The sequence below is a fragment of the Lactuca sativa genome, chromosome 8, assembly GCF_002870075.4.
Source record: "Lactuca sativa cultivar Salinas chromosome 8, Lsat_Salinas_v11, whole genome shotgun sequence".
NCBI lineage: Eukaryota > Viridiplantae > Streptophyta > Magnoliopsida > Asterales > Asteraceae > Lactuca > Lactuca sativa.
The window spans coordinates 213,780,122-213,797,510 of record NC_056630.2 but is presented as its reverse complement, the minus strand read 5'-3'; the positions used below and the strand labels follow the sequence as shown (position 1 = coordinate 213,797,510).

The following is a 17,389-nucleotide window of genomic DNA, read 5'->3' as shown; positions in this document are numbered from 1 at the left end:
TGAGATTTGATTCCCAAAACTGAAAACCATATATGTAATATGAAATATCATGATTTAATTTAATTATTTTCTTTTGTTTGAACATAATTGACTTCGAGTTTGACTTTTATTGACCCGAAATAACTGGTTGTTATAGTTGCCTCGGGGCAAGAGCTCATGCGATGGGCGTTCTCCATGTCTGCCACCCAGCATCGACTAACGATGAGGTCCCTAACCCCATAGAACTCAGGCACTCCACACGCCTTGAACTCCCAGAACAAGGGAGTTCTAGCCCCAACCTAGACCACAACAATCTCGGCTCAGAAAGACCTGAGCCACTCTTCCATGATCTCCATCATCCCCTCCTTGATGGTCCCGAAAATTATTGGGGTTGCGTCAAGAATGCCCCTCGTAACCTCGACTGCGATAAGCTCGCGCAACCTCTCGTCAATGGGCTCTGTAGTGTAGTCCGACCCAGATCCGGATCCTGATCCAGATCCGGATCCCTTTTCTCTATGACGTGTCACCACCATTTTGATCTTAAATACCATAAGACAGAATGATCAAGATATTCAAAAAGGGGGATCCTCCCACATTGTTCTCCTTAGAGCTTCCAGATCTAACACTAGTTCGAGTACAGGTCCTGTGCTTTCAGTAGTACAAGCCCAATACTACCTTCCACACCTACCTGTACCTTCCCCAAGGCTCTACCTGATAACTCTAATTCGTACCAGAACAAAACATATCTCACAAACTGACACATAACTCAAATCCTATGATACCCTAAGATTTTCTCCATTCCCATCAAACCCGAACTCAAATCAATCATAACAGGTTGCCTTATGCATGCAAATTATCCACACAACAGGATCAAATAGACTGTCGAATAACAGAGTCTACCTTAGGACCACAAACAAACAAGGAATAGGAAATAAGGCCTAATCAATTATTCTAAGGCTATAAGATCCTAATCGTATTCAATGTTTAAAGCATACACATAGCAAAAATCCATCCGGTTATCACATTCCAAATATCAATATAGCATGGCTAACATATTGAGGAAAATACTTACTTGATCTTGGCCGATTACGCGCATTGCACTATCCCTTTTCTTACAAGAAATCAGTTTTAAGAAGTTTTTAACTTTGATTTTGAAAAACAATTTTTACCATTTCCTCAGTTTGAGGTTTGACACACTCGAGAGTATGCCCGAATCCCTCAAACCAAGGCTATGATACCAACTTGTAACAGTCTAAATCTCCAATAAACTTTCTCATTTTTAAGAAATGAAATCATTTCCATATAATATAAAATTCCAATCATGTTTGTTTTCAAATCCATAGCATCAGACAATTTATTAATAATATCATAGTGTCCCCAATAAAATGTTAGAGAGTGCATGTTGCACCATCACGCTGGGCTCTTGCCTTTAGATCCTGAAGTACCTCAAACAACCAACAAATTGTAAGCTAACGCTTAGTGAGTTCCCCATAACATACCCCACACAATACACATAATCACATAAACTATATCAACCATATAAGCTACATAAGACACATCTCATAGGTTTTGAGCATTCTAACACTTCCTAAGTGTACACGCAACCCTATTAAACCTTGGATCTATGTTTGTGTAAGATTCATGCAAAATTGATTTCCAAGTTTCATGATCCTATCTAGCATACATGGGGAACATTTTAACTTAAATGAAAGATAGAATAACATACCTTGTTGTTGATTTTGATTCCTAGAAACCTTGTGAGCCTAGCACCCCAAATATGATGCCTCAAATGCTTCACACAACACCAAATGCTATGGAGTAAACTTGGAGAGAACGTATAACACTCTAAAATCGGCTCTAGCCCTCAAGTATGCATGTGTAGCCGATTTTGGGAGAAACATGAGCTTTATATAGTGTGTTGCATTAGGGTTACATCATCTATACCCTAATGTAACATGACTCTTCATTTCCATGATCCATGGATTAACTCCATGGAGCTTCCTATGGGTTCCACCCAACTTGATAATCCATGGAGCATCTTAGCCCACTATATAAGTTATGGATGATTTACATAATCAACCCATATATTTAATTAGTTATCTTTTGCTCACTTAATTAATTCTAGATTAATTCTTGATCAAACTAATTAAATAATATTATTAATATATTAGAACTTATAATATATTAATAAAGCATAAGTGTTATTTCTCTCATTTAGTTTATCCAATGCATGGTGCCATGCAACCCAAATGGACCATGTCGAGTCGGGTCAAGTACATACCATAAATAGTTATAGACTTAGACACCTTATCTAACAGTCTCCCACTTGGATAAGTCTAATAACTATATCTGCAAGTATGACTTCAGGAACCGATCGACAATCGTAGCTCTTTCAAGGTGTCTCGGAAATGAAAAGATGATGATACGTCATTTCAGATAGGTGACCATATAATCCTCTGCTCTAGATATCAACAGGACAAATACATGGAACAATGTCTTTCTTATTGTCCAGCAGTTTGTTTCACGATTTCCGATTTGTTTGACTAAGAACTTAATTGAACACATCAACTTAGTTCTGACCGGGCCCGGTACATAGGTCAGAACAAAATCATCGAGGGGCACAGATATCATCTTCTAATCCAAGAAGGAACAAATAAACTTCGACTCATATGTTTGCTTTACTACTTGTTCAATTATACACAAAAGCAAGTTTTATAACATCGAGTTACCAATGCGTTTTCGTACAATCAATGGATAACCAACTCATAGGCAACAATTCATATCTCTAGATTTGAAGACTTATCTGATGTTACCGTCTCACGATCACTCGAGATAAATTCCATGAAGTGATACCAGTGAGCGTGGGTTGATTCTAATACTCAGAACTTATGAGTACTCATGAAGTGTTGTCCTAAAACTTGACACCTACAACCAACTTCATGACAGTCTTAGTTTATATCTACTTCCAACATATGACCAACTGTGAAAATTTGAATAATATGTAAAACAAAACATAATATTCTGGAAGTCAAAACATGCAAAAGAAATTCTAGTAAATGATTGATAGAAGATAGCAACACTTTACTCATAAATAAACACAACTTTTATTCATCATCAAATGTCAATTACACTTTACAAATTTCCAAAATTATCTAACTACTAAAACTAATATCATCCTTTAGCCCTATGCTCCAAGCATGTTGAAGAAGCTTAACCCGTCTCAGTCCCTTCGTGAGGGGATCTGCTGGGTTCTCATATTATGATACCCTCTTTGCCACGAGGATTCCTCTTCTATGTGATGTCTGATACAGTGATATTTTATGTCGATGTGTCTGGATCTCCCATGATCCCTTGGTTCTTTAGCTAAGGCAACATCACTTTCACTATCATAAAAAATTTCCATAGGCTCCTTTATAGCTGGTACAACCCCAAGGTCTCCAATGAAATTCTTCAGCCATATTGCCTCTTTTGCTGCCTCACTAGCTGCTATATACTCTGATTCACAAGTGTAATTAGCCACTGTCTCCTGCTTGGAAATCTTCCAAGTGATTGATCCTCCGTTTAAGGTAAAGATCCAGCCTGACTGAGAGCGGAAATTATCCCTATCAGTCTAGAAGCCAGCATCACTATACCCAACAACTCTCAAGTCATCACTCCTACCGAGGGTAAGGACCCAGTCCTTAGTCCTCCATAGGTACTTGTGGATATTCTTTACCGCAGTCCAGTATGCCTTGCCAGGGTCCCCCTGATACCTGCTAACCATGCTCAAAGTAAAGGCTACATCAGGTCGAGTACAAGTCATAGAATACATGATCGATCCTACAGCTGAAGCATAAGGTACTCGACTCATTTCTGCTATCTCAGCCTCAGAACTCGGACTTTGAGTCTTACTCAATCTGGCATTACACTGAATATGTAACTGTCCTTTCTTGGAGTCCTGCATGCTGAATCTCTTTAGCACCTTATCCAAGTAGGTACTCTGACTAAGTCTAATTAGTCTTTTACTCCGGTCTCTCAAGATCCTTATCCCTAGAATATAGGCAGCTTCTCCTAGGTCCTTCATAGAGAAACACTTCCCAAGCCAGGACTTAACTTCCTGCAGAGTTGGGATGTCATTTCCTATGAGTAGTATGTCATCCACATACAATACCAAAAAGCTAACTATAGTCCCACTAGCCTTGACATATACACAAGATTCATCTTCACTCCTATAAAAGCCAAACTCTTTGACTTTCTCATCAAAGCAAAGATTCCATCTGCGAGGTGCTTTCTTTAATCCATAAATGGATTTCTCAAGCTTACACACTCTATTAGGGTACTCTGTATTGACAAAACCCTCTGGCTGACTCATGTAAACATCCTCAGCCAACTTTCCCTTAAGGAAAGCGGTTTTTACATCCCTTTTCCATATTTCATAGTCATGAAATGCAGCTATGGCTAACATAACCCTAATAGACTTAATCTTGGCTATTAGAGAAAAGGTCTCATCAAAATCAACTCCAGGAGTTTGAGAGAAGCCCTTTGCAACCAATCGTGCCTTATAAGTTTGTACATTACCATGCATGTCGGTCTTCTTCTTGAAAATCCATTTGCACCCTATAGTCTTACGACCTGGTACATTCTCAACCAAGTTCCAAACATGATTGTCATACATGGACTGTATCTTGTTGTCCATTGCCTCTTTCCACTTGGCTGACTCAGGGCCTGATATGGCTTCCGCGTAACTGTTAGGTTCATCCACCCCTACTAGTGTCTCATCACTAATAAGTGTATCACCTTCCGTAGTAATATGGAATCCATAGTAATGCTCAGGTGCCTTCCTAACTCTCGTGGAACACCTCGGAGGTACAGACTCATCAATTGGCCCAACAGGAGTTTCCTCCTCATGTTGAGTGCTAGGGTTTGAAGTTCCTTCACCACTTGACTCTTGAATTTCTTCAAGGTCAACTTGCCTCCTACTGTTTCCTTGGCTTAGGAACACTCTTTTTCGAAAGAAAGCCCTCTTAGCTACAAAGACCACATTCTCACTAGGTCAGTAGAAGAGGTAACCAAAGGATTTATGTGGGTAGCCGATGAAAATACACCTCTCACTTCGAGGTTCGAGCTTATCATGAGTCTCGCGTCTCACGAAAGCCTTGCCACCCCAAATCTTGACGTGGTCTAGTTTGGGTACTATACCAGTCCACATCTCATGAGGAGTTTTGGCAACTTTATTTGTAGGGAATAAACTAAGGATATGGGCGGCAGTCTCTAAGGCATACTCCCAAAATGAGATTGGTAGCGAAGCTTGACTCATCATGGAACGAACCATATCTGACAAGGTTCGATTACGCCTCTCAGCAACACCATTCAACTGCGGTGTCCTGGGAGGCGTCAATTGTGAGACAATCACACATTCCCTAAGATAGTCGAGGAACTCTGAACTAAGATACTCACTACCTTGATCGGATCGAAGCATCTTAATGTTCCTGCCCAATTGATTCTTGACTTCCTGATTAAATTCTTTAAACCTTTCAAAAGTCTCTGACTTATGCTTGATTAAGTAGACATATCCATATCTACTGTAATCATCAGTAAAAGTCAAATAATAATGATTAACATCCCTTGTGGCATTTTGAAGGGTTCACACACATCCGTGTGTACGAGATCCAACAAACCTTCACCCCTATCACAAGTACATGTGAAGGGAGACTTTCTCATTTTTCCAATTTAGCATGATTCGCAACTATCATCTGACTTTAGGTCAAATGATTTCAAGACTCCATCCTTTTGGAGTTGGCCTATGCATTTCTTGCTTATATGTCCAAGACGACAATTCCATAATGAAGCTTTATCCAAGTTATTATCATTAACAGAATCAATACACAATACACTATTTCCTAAGTTATCTACAACAGATACAGTTTCATACACACTATCACAAGGTAATGCTTTAAAATAAAGAATATTATTAAAGAAAGCATTAATCGAACCATCTTAAATATCAAATGAAAAGGTAAAACCTTGTTTATACAATGCATGAAAGGAAATAATATTTCTTGCCATTTCTGGCGAGTAACAACATTTATTCAAATCTGAACTAAACCCGTTACTTAGCGGTAAAGTATAAACTCCAATCTTGGTGACAGGTAAAGCTTTCCTATTCCCATGATCAAGTTTATTCTTCCATGTTCCACATTCTCAGTTCTTCTTAGTCCCTGCAAATCAGAACAAATATGAATAGCGCAACCGATATCAAGGACCCAAGAGTTAGAATAGGGTGAGTTATTAGATAAGATAGTGTAAATACCTGCATGGTTGGGTTTAACTTTCCCATCCTTTACATCTTGCTGGTACTTTGGGCAGTTCCGCTTCCAATGAGACTTTTCATGGCAATAGAAACATTCAGCCTCTTTCGGGTCAGCAGAAGGAGTGACGAAACCTTTCTTGGTTCCATTTGAAGAGGAGCCTTCAAGGGTCTTACCCTTGGTACCCTTCGAGGGGATCTTCCTCTTCTTACCCTTCCCTTTCCCGATTGCTAAGACAGGGGTGGAGTTGAAAGGAGTAGGAGTAACAACCGACTTACTCTTAAGACCACTTTCCGCGGTCTTTAGGAGTCCTTGAATTCTTCTGAGTGTCACCTCTTCCTTATTCATGTGATATGTCATGCGGAATTGATCATAGCACGAGGGGTAAGGAGTGAAAAATAATATCTATTGCAAGCTCCTCGGGGAAGTTCACATTAAGCTTCAGCAGATGGTCCACAAATCTTTGCATTTTCTGCGTGTGGTCGTGATGGGTTAACCATCCTTCATTCGGGTTGTTATCATGGAGGAGATGATTTCATACCTCTCTTTTCGGGAACTTTGATGGTATCTTTCCATCAAGTCTTGGTGCATTTCAAAAGGGTAGAAGTCCTCATAGGACTTTTGGAGTTTTGCTGTCATGGTGGCCATCATGATGCATGCCACTTTCGTGGCATCCCTTTCATGTGCCTGGAAGTTAGCGATCTCCTAGGGAGTTGCAGTGGTCTCATCAATCTCTTTAAGCTCCTTATCGAGGACATGTTCCTTGTCCTCGTAGTGGGTAATCATCCTGATGTTTCCGATCCATTCATTGAAGTTGGATCCATCAAAACTCACATTGTAGTTAGAAGCAACATTGTTTGAAGAGGTATTTAGTCCTTAATAAAACACCCAAATGTATTACTAAGGCTAGTACCCAATCACAATATATTATACTTAGAAGAGGTATGCCATAATCTAAGTAATAACATATTTGAAAGGTAGGTGAATGACGATTCACCAATTTCCACCAAAAACGAAATATTAATATATTAAGTTTTAATTTGTTTTTTTTATAAATTCCTATATTCTTTTGAGATTCAATGAACTTTTCAAAGGCATTTTTCTATCTCGAGTGTGCCCTCCAAGTTTTGCGACTGGGATACCGTGGATCATAAAACGAGGTGTGAAGTAACCATGCAAATCACTTGGTACCCTCAATGTTTATTACTCAATTGATGTGCCGGTTAACCACATGCGCTCCATCGACCTATAATAAACTTTAAGTCACCCTTTACCTACCTTGTTAAGTTCAAGTTAGTGTGCCGGTTAACCACACACGCTCCACTAACGACTTAAACAAAGTGTAATGTGTAATTTCATGGATTAGCACCTTATTCACATTTTCCTAGAGTAACTAAGATTGGGAATTTAATTAAAGCATTTAGTTACTTTATAATTATCATTATACTTTAATGAGAATTTATAATTCCTTGTCCTACCCGTTCGGCTAACGACCCTCCACCGATCAATGAAGCGGTGGGTGACAGTGGACACCCATTAAGTTGCCATTTTATAGGCAACATCCTTATACCCCCCTTATAGACCGACTTCGTGAATGAGGCGTACTAGCGCTACGACGACTTGATCTTATACATATATATATATATATATATATATATATATATATATATATTATTAACTTATAATATTATAAAGTATAAGGGTTGAATTTAAACTTTTAAAATTCTAAGGGTTGGAACTAAAGTTTTAATCATGACTTTACTTGTTCCAAAACTTGAGGGCAAGTTTTGTAAACTTCCAAAACTTTTTATTTCTTAGAACTTATGAATTAATTGAGTATTAAAAATGAAGAGTTTTCATTTTTATAACCCTTGTGTTCTTTTAATGGCTTTTCATAAAGTGTGACCTTTGGTTTTCCATAACTTGAGGACATGTTATGGACTCCATTAAAACACATAATGATCATGAATTAAACTACCAAGTAGGTTACAAACAATTCCTATGATCATCTAATCTTCATAAGTTCAAGACCATGAATATGAACATTTCAAGAATCGTAAATTACTCATCAAACTTGTAATTTTGATGATTGCCATTGTAAATGGAATAGCATAAACACGTTTTAAAACACCATCTAAAACACGTTTTAAAACACCAAAACAGTTTAGGGTAATGTTTCTAGTCCATTTCCAGCAACAAAAGTCGAAAATCTGTTGTTAGGGCTGCTACTCATCGAGTGCATGATCCTACTCGACAAGTAGGATGAATTTTCACTTGGACTCGTCGAGTCCCCCCATTGACTCGGCGAGTCCACTGTCCAGACAGCAAGCTGTTTCGATTTTTAACACATTTTGCACAAATAACAAACAAACAAGCCTAGGCTCTGATACCACTAATAGGTTTTGAGCATTCTAACACTTCCTAAGTGTACATGCAACCCTAATAAACCTTGGATCTATGTTTGTCTAGGATTTATGCAAAATTGATTTGCAAGGTTGATGATCCTATCTAGCATACATGGGGAATATTTTAACTTAAATGAAAGATAGAATAACATACCTTGTTGTTGATTTTGATTCCTCGAAACCTTGTGAGCCTAGCACCCCAAATGTGATGCCTCAAATGCTTCACACAACACCAAATGCATGTGTAGCCGATTTCGGGAGAAACATTAGCTTTATATATTGTGTTGCATTAGGGTTACATCATGTAAACCCTAATGTAACATGACACTTCATTTCCATGATCCATGGATTAACTCCATGGAGCATCCTATGGGTGGAACCCAACTTGATAATCCATGTAGCCTCTTAGCCCACTATATAAGTTATGGATGATTTACATAGTCAACCCATATATTTAATTAGTTATCTTTTGATCACTTAATTAACTCTAGATTAAATATTGATCAAACTAATTAAATAATATTATTAATATAGTAGAACTTACAATATATTAAAAAACCATAAGTGGACCATGTCGGGTCGGGTCAAGTACATACCAGAAATAGTTATGGAGTTAGACACCTTATCCAACAACATCAACCACATAAGCCATACATATAAAAATATAAGGATGTCATGGAAACCCTCCATGGTCTTACATCGGGTGCCACTTGAACCCCCACATGGTTTTAACCTACTTCCATGGGAACCCCCACATGGTCGTCCCTAACTTCCATGCGAACCCCACATGGTCATAGCTATCCACAGAAATATCATATAAGCTAAACATGCAAACATACTAGGATGCCATGGAAACCCTTCAAGGTGTTACACCAAATGCCGTGGGAACCCCCACATGGTCTTAGTCCACTTCCACGAGAACCCCTTGGGGTCTTCCATGCGAGTATCACAAGGACAACTAGCATATCACATATCACGTAATCAACTAGCATTCCACAGAACATATAATGGGCCGGCTTTGGTGCCTACGACCCATTGGTATGGTGAGGAGACTCACCTCAAATGCAAATTGTAGCTGAATGGATCCAAGTTCCGATTATCAGCTCTGCCACCTCCCTGATTATAAAAACTCGTTAGATACAACTCAACCCTTCAAACCCTCAATAGTCAACCCTGGTCAAGGGTAACCCTAGCCCAACTCGCCGAGTTCCCCTATGAACTCATCAATTTTTCCAGTCTGTCAACCCACTTAATGCATTAAGCCCTTTTTCTTGAATCAAAGGTTCCAAACCTCAAATCCCCATCCACAGAGATGCCTAGAAGGGTAAATTTTCCAAATTTACCCCCAATGATCATCTAATCAGCTCTAAACCCAAACCCTATTTCCCAAAACACAGATCTGATGTCCATAGGTGGACAAATTATGTAAAGTTTATATCATTACGTCCATGCATACTTGTAACACTCTCTAGGGTCCATATTAGGCTATATAATGAACATATTGCATGAATGGGACATGGAGGTCGTTAAAGTATGCTACTTTAAGACTTACGATACCATGGAGGGGTCACTTCTAGCTTGACAACCCCTTGAATCTATTTCTTTTGGGCAAATCAACCCAAGTTCCTAAAATCATGCTTAAACTTCAACATATGAGATCTAATAAGCTACATGTCAAGGTTATGACTTTATACCTCAAAGATGTAGTCATTGATGTAGAGTTTCTGGATCCAAGTTCACTCTTCCAAGCTTGATTCTTCTCTCTTCAAAACCTCCTTCAATTATCTTAAACAATCACTCAACTGTCACACCCCAAAACCGAAAACGGCGGAATACATTATGGGGTGGAGGACGTCATCTACAGTATCATAACAATTACATAATAGTAAAAACAAGCGACAACAACCATTGCATTTATATAGTAATTTTAATTACAACGTGTTCTGTAAAGTTTAATAGACACCAAAAGCATAACAAAAATAAAAGATGGGTCTTGTATTTGCTCCATCTTCTCCAAAAGTTGCACCTGTACCTTTCTGTCTTTGACCTGAGAATACAAGTTATTTTGAAAACGAGTATCAGCATAAAGCTGGTGAGTTCATACGAATTTAGTGTCGTTATTGTATAAAATTGTTTACAAACTTATAGTATAAAAACTAAAATTTATGTTTATGAGTAGTAGAAATCCCTAGAAAATCCTATATTTTCCAGAAAAGTACATTGTAAGTTAAATCCTTTGAGTTGTGTGTAAGTATTATCATTGAAAACCTTCAGTTGTAAAAGTACGATAATAAATCTCATGTGAGTAACATAGATGAAGAAAAATTATGCGTGTTGACAGTAGTAGTGGTGCAAACTTCCATTAGTAATAGATACTTACTTACTTCGGGATGTTAGCTTAGAGTTAAGTCTTAGTGTATTAATTTGGATAAAGGTGTAACCCCTCATGTAACCAGACTGAATGATAATAGAGAACCCGATGACCCTCCCGGTCATGCGTAGTGTAGTGATGTAGTGCCACCCCTGTTCCTAGTCGACTCGGACTGTAGTTAACAGTCGGGATGTAATAGTGTCTGCCACGTATAGATCTATACATGTAGTGTTGCCTTCCTTCCGGAAGGCCCTGGTCACATGGTGTAAGCGCGGTAGAGTGTCTTATAGAGGGATAGTGTGTTATACTCTGGATTAATGTATTCTCTTGTATTATAGTATAGTAGTCTTTTTGTACAATTCATAGATTGTTCTCTTATACGAGTATTAACTAGTAGTAATAACAGTTGTAGTGAGTATAGTAGTAGTAGAAGTAATGAACAGTAGTCTTAACTATACCTATTATAGTTAGCTAGAGTGTATGATTTCCTGCCCTTGAATAACAAAGGTATTGTATGAACTAAGACTTTCATATCTAATACAAATATATACGATATATAACTAATAAATCAACGACAGTCGGACGGATAACAGATACCCTAAGACCACATAAAAAAGAACAGGAAGTAAGACGAGCTATCGGTCCTAAGTCCTTCAAGTCTTACTTATATAAATATATTGGTGTAGATATATTTTTAGAAAGAAAAATGATTTAAATACAGTTTTGAAAATAGTTTAACAACAATAAAATCTTAAAAATGCATTTGATAAACAACTAAAACAGTTTTATTGGTAAACAACTAAAAGTGTAGAAAAATCCCTTTTTGATGATAATTTGTGAATCACATAAGATTTGATAATAAAACTTGTATATTTATACTTGTATCCCCCCCCCCCCCTAAAACATGTAAAATCATTTAAAAAGGTTCATTAATGGGTACGAACTCACCTGCAATGAGTAGATCGGGTAGAAGTGTCTGATGAGCGTTTGGTGTCAAGTAAAGACTTATACACCCTTTATGACCCTAGTAACATATGAAGACATATGTTTACAAGTAGTTAGTGATTTAAACTCTATTTAAACACATATCGACATCCTAATGTGAATAAAAGTTCTATGGTTGAGTGCTAGAAGGCTAATGGGTTGCAAGGAAAGAGTATAAGACCTCACCATGGAGTTTACTCTTCAAAAACTCACCTTAAGTGAGTTTAAGGTTGGGAGACCACATCCCCCATGAGTTTACGGCCGTAAACTCATGGGAGGAGTGTAATTGAGTGTTTTGAAGCCACTTGTGGCTCTAGCAATGATTCTAAGGCAATATACAAGGCTATAGGGGTATTTATGGTTAAAGGAGGGTACTCCCTTCGAGTTTACGGTCCAAGGACCACTCCTTGGGAATTTACGGCCATAAACCCCATGGTTTACGGTAGTAAACTCTTGTGCACTCTCCAATCTTCGATTTTGTGGTCCTTGGCTCATTCCTAACAAGTTCTAGTGAGGGTATAAGGCTTCTTAGGGGATTAAAACTTCATTTTGCATGTTTAAGGGGAGTTTACGGTCTAAGCATATGCTTGGGCCATAAATTCTAGTTTGCTCTTGAAATGACAAGATTTAGGTGCTCTAAGTCCGAAATAGCAAGTCCCTAAGACCTATCTTAAGCCTAATTGTGGTTTGGAAGTGTTTTGGGTTTGATTTGCAAGCTTAGAGGGTGTTTACGGTCTAAGCATGTGCTTGGACCGTAAACCCTCTTTCAAGCCCTAAAACTTGATGATTCAAGGTTCAAACACTTCTAGGTTAGGTCCAAAACTAGTTTCTAAGCTTAAAGGGGAGAAATTTGGCAGTTTTGACATCTTTTTAGGGGTTTACGGCCTAAGGAGGTTCTTAGGCCGTAAAATCCTCTTTTTTCAGCCTTTGTGAACGATTTTTGGGATAAAACACAAATCAATGATGTCTAGAACAAGTTAGGGTAAGAGAACTTACGTTTTGGAGGCGGAAACTTGCGGTTTTTGGATGAAATCGGACTTAAGGAGAGAAAGTAGAGAGAGAAAGTGGGTCTAGTGTCGTAAAAGGTTTCTACGGAGTGTCCACCCTCCTTTATATAAGGCTTGGGTGTTGTACCCGGTATACGATTACCCGATACTTATGTTTAACGAGGTTCAAACTTTTTACCCGGTTAAATGGTCGTAATTAAAAATAAACTTTTTCCAATAAAATGGAAAGACAATTTACGTGTTTTTATTTATTTTATTACGACGATATTAACATAAAATACAAATAAATAAAACATTTATTTATTTGTCGACCCCAATTTAACGGAACATTTATAAAATAGAATATTCTATTAACGGAAACGGGTTATAATGACGGAATAAATTTTGGGTTGTCACATCATCCCCCCGTTAAGGAAATTTCGTCCCGAAATTTAGAATTCAAATAGTTAAGTTATTACAGTACTACTAAGCAAAGAGATGGGGATATTTGAGTTTCATTTGATCCTCGCGCTCCCAAGTGAACTCCGGTCCTTGTTTTGCGTTCCATCGAACATTCACAATAGGGATGCGACTTTGTTTCGTTCGTTTTACTTCTCGGACCATAATCTTCGCAGGCTCTTCCACGAAGTTGAGGCTCTCGTTGACTTCAATCTCGTCGAGCGGGATTACGAGAGTCTCGTCGGACAGGCATTTCTTCAAGTTTGAGAAATGGAAGGTTGGATGTATGTTACTTAGCTCGTGGAGTAGGTTGAGTTTGTAAGCTATGGGGCCGATTCTAGCGAGAATCTCGAAAGGCCCTATATACCTTGGGTTCAACTTTCCATGCTTTCCTAAGTGTATCGTGCCCTTCCAGGGTGAGACCTTCAAAAGGACTCGGTCTCCCACCTGGAATTCCAAAGGTTTTTTTCGTTTGTCTGCGTAGCTTTTTTGTCGGTCCCTGGCGGCTTTTAATCGTTCGCGAATCTGTACAATCTTCTCGGTTGTTTCTCGAATGATTTTCGGACCCATGAGAGTGCTGTCAGGAACTCGTCCTTTAGCCAACTGAGTGTCACCCACCTCAGCCCAACACAGAGGGGATTTGCACTTCCGGCCGTAGAGGGCTTCAAATGGAGCTGCCTTGATGCTCGTATGATAACTATTGTTGTAGGAAAACTCTACAAGGGGTAAGTGTGTATCCCACGCTTTACCAAAGTCAATCACACAGGCTCGCAGCATATCCTCTAAGGTTTGGATCGTCCTCTCACATTATCCGTCAGTCTGCGGGTGGTAGGCTGTACTCATATCCAGCCTTGTCCCTAATGCTTTTTGCATTGATTGCCAAAATCTCGAAGTAAACCTACTATCTCTATCAGAGATAATAGATACAAGGATACCATGCAGTCGTACTATCTCCTTAATGTATGTTCTTGTGAGTTTCTCCATCTTGTCTGTTTCTTTGATGGGTAGGAAGTGCGCGGACTTGGTCAATCTGTCGACGATGACCCATATGGTATCCAACCCACCCGTTGTCTTGGGTAGCTTAGTTATGAAATCCATGGTGATCCGCTCCCACTTCCACTCTGGTATCTCCGGTTGTTGGAGAAGACCTGATGGCTTCTGGTATCCGACCTTGACCTTTGCGCAAGTAAGGCACTTACTCACGAAGGTAGCAATCTCTGATTTCATGTTATGCCACCAGTATAGCTTTTTGAGATCCAGATACATCTTATCTGAACCTGGGTGAACGGAGTATCAACTGTTGTATGCTTCCTTCACGACCAAATCTCTGAAATCACCGTGGCGTGGAGTCCAGATTCGGTCCATGAGATAATAGGCTCCGTCACCCTTGACCTCCAAGTTCTTATCCATTCCATGCAGGGATTCTCCCGTCACATTCTCAGGCTTTAAGGCTTCGATCTGAGCCTCCTTAATCTATGCGGATAGATGAGAATGGATAGTCATTGTTAATGACTTGACTCTTCCCCCAGAATACTCTTTTCTACTTAGGGCGTTTGCTACTACATTGGCTTTCCCCGGGTGATAATGAATCTCGCAGTCATAATCATTGAGTAGTTCGACCCACCGTCGCTGCCTCATATTGAGCTCCTTCTGGTTCAGTATGTGTTGAAGGCTTTTCTGATCAGTGTATATTACACTCTTCGTTCCATACAGGTAATGTCTCCAGATCTTTAAAGCGAATACAACCACCCCTAACTCGAGGTTGTGGGTGGTATAGTTGACCTCATGTGTCTTCAGCTGCCTTGAGGCATAGGCAATGACCTTACCTCGTTGCATCAAGACACAACCGAGCCCTTGATTCGATGCATCGCAGTATACCACAAAATCTTCGGTCCCTTCGGGAAGGGATAATACCGGTGCGGTGCATAGAGCTCGCTTCAGGGTCTGGAATTCCTTCTCCTGTTTCTCTTCCCAGTCAAATGTCACGCCCTTCTGTGTCAACATGGTAAGAGGTTTCGCAATCCGAGAGAAGTTCTGAATGAATATGCGGTAGTAGCCAGCGAGGCCTAGAAATTGATGAATTTCTGTAGGCATCTTCGGTGCTAACCAGTTCTCGATAGCTTTAATCTTGGATGGGTCCACGCGGATTCCTTCCTCACTAACTACGTGTCCTAAGAATTCAACTCTTCGGATCCAAAATTCTCACTTAGAGAACTTTGCGTATAACTTCTCTGATCGTAGGGTTTCTAAGACTCATCGTAGATGATTCCTGTGTTCTTCCTCACTCCGAGAGTAGACGAGTATATCATCAATAAAGATGATGACAAACTGATCTATGTATGGACGACACACCCTATTCATCAAGTCCATGAACACTGCAGGTGCGTTAGTCAGTCCAAAGGGCATCACTACGAACTCATAGTGCCTATAACGAGTTCAGAAGGTTGTCTTCAGAACATCCTCCTCAAGAACTCGTAACTGGTGATACCCGGACCTAAGATCAATCTTGGAAAAGTAACTCGCCCCTTGTAGCTAGTCGAATAAGTCGTCTAACGAGGAAGAGGGTAGCGATTTTTGACCGTGAGTCCCTATAATCGATGCACATACAGAACGATCTGTCTTTCTTCTTCACGGACAAGACCGAAGCTCCCCAGGGTGAGAAGCTTGGTCTTATAAAGCCCTTGCTGAGTAGCTCGTTAAGTTGACCGGATAGTTCTTGCATCTCGGCAGGCGCTAAACGATAGGGCAACTTAGCTACGAGGGTAGCTCCTGGGACTAGGTCGATTCTGAACTCAACCTGACGTTTGGGAGGTAAACCTGGGAGCTCCTCTGGAAAGACATTAGGGAAATCACATACAACAGGGATGTCTTTTGGATCTCTCGCTTTCTGGCTTGTGTCGACGACGTGTGCAAGGAAGGTGCGATATTCCTTACGCAAGTATTTCTGGGCTTGAATACTTGAGATGATACGAAGGCTTGTACCGGGTTTGTCTCCGTAGATTAACAGAGTTTCGTGATTCGGTGGATTTAGGCGGATGGCTTTGTCGAAGCATAGAATATCAGTGCCATGAAGATTCAACCAGGCCATGCCAACAATGACATCGAAACTCTTGATCGAGACTGGTATGAGATTGATTGGGAATGAATGATCATCTAACGTGAGGGTACAACCTATGTAAATTTTGTTAGAGCTTTCGGTCTTTCTGTTAGCCATTTCTACGACGAATGTTTCTTTTAGTGGTTGTGGGGATTGCTTAAGTAAGTGTTTAAAGTTTTGGTTTATGAAGCTTCTTTCCGCACCACTATCGAATAAGACACAGGCATAAGAGTTGTTGAGAAGGAACGTACTCGTGACTTCTTCGGGATCCGCTACTGCTTTGTTGTGGCCAATAGCAAGTAGTCTTCCTGTTCCTCCCGCATTCCCAGCCTTCAGACAGTTTTTCGTGAAATGGCCAGCTTCACTGCAGCCATAACAGGTCTGGGTCACTCCCAAACTGGGGACTTGCGAGATAGGTTTTGGTTGGGATCTGCAAAACCAGACGGTATGGCCCTTCCGGACGCAGTTGGTGCATTGCAATTCACGGCAAGGGCCGTTGTGATGGAAGGGGCACTTGGGCAGGTTCCCAACATAAGTTTTGGCTGGTGTAGGGGTAGTAGGAGTGGTGGCAGCATGGATAGCCACAATTTGTTGCTCTTTGGGGGAGGGTTGAGTTTTCTTGCCCTTCTTCTGACCCCAATGCTTCCTCTTTTTGTCGTTTGATTTGGGGGGTGCTGTAGCGGTTGTGGTTGTTGTTGCTGGAGTGGAAGGAGTTTCATGATCAATCAACCTGTGGGCCAACTCCATGGCGCTGTCAAAGGTTGCAGGATGGGAAGATAGAACATTTCCTTGATACGGGGGTACTAAACCCCACATGTATC

At 40.0% G+C, this 17,389-nt stretch overlaps 1 pseudogene; it reads right to left on the bottom strand.

Annotated features, from left to right (window-relative positions):
• Positions 1-299: 299 nt before the first annotated feature.
• Positions 300-17,389, bottom strand: part of LOC111903796 (probable protein phosphatase 2C 23) — a 95,829-nt pseudogene continuing 78,739 nt past the window's right edge.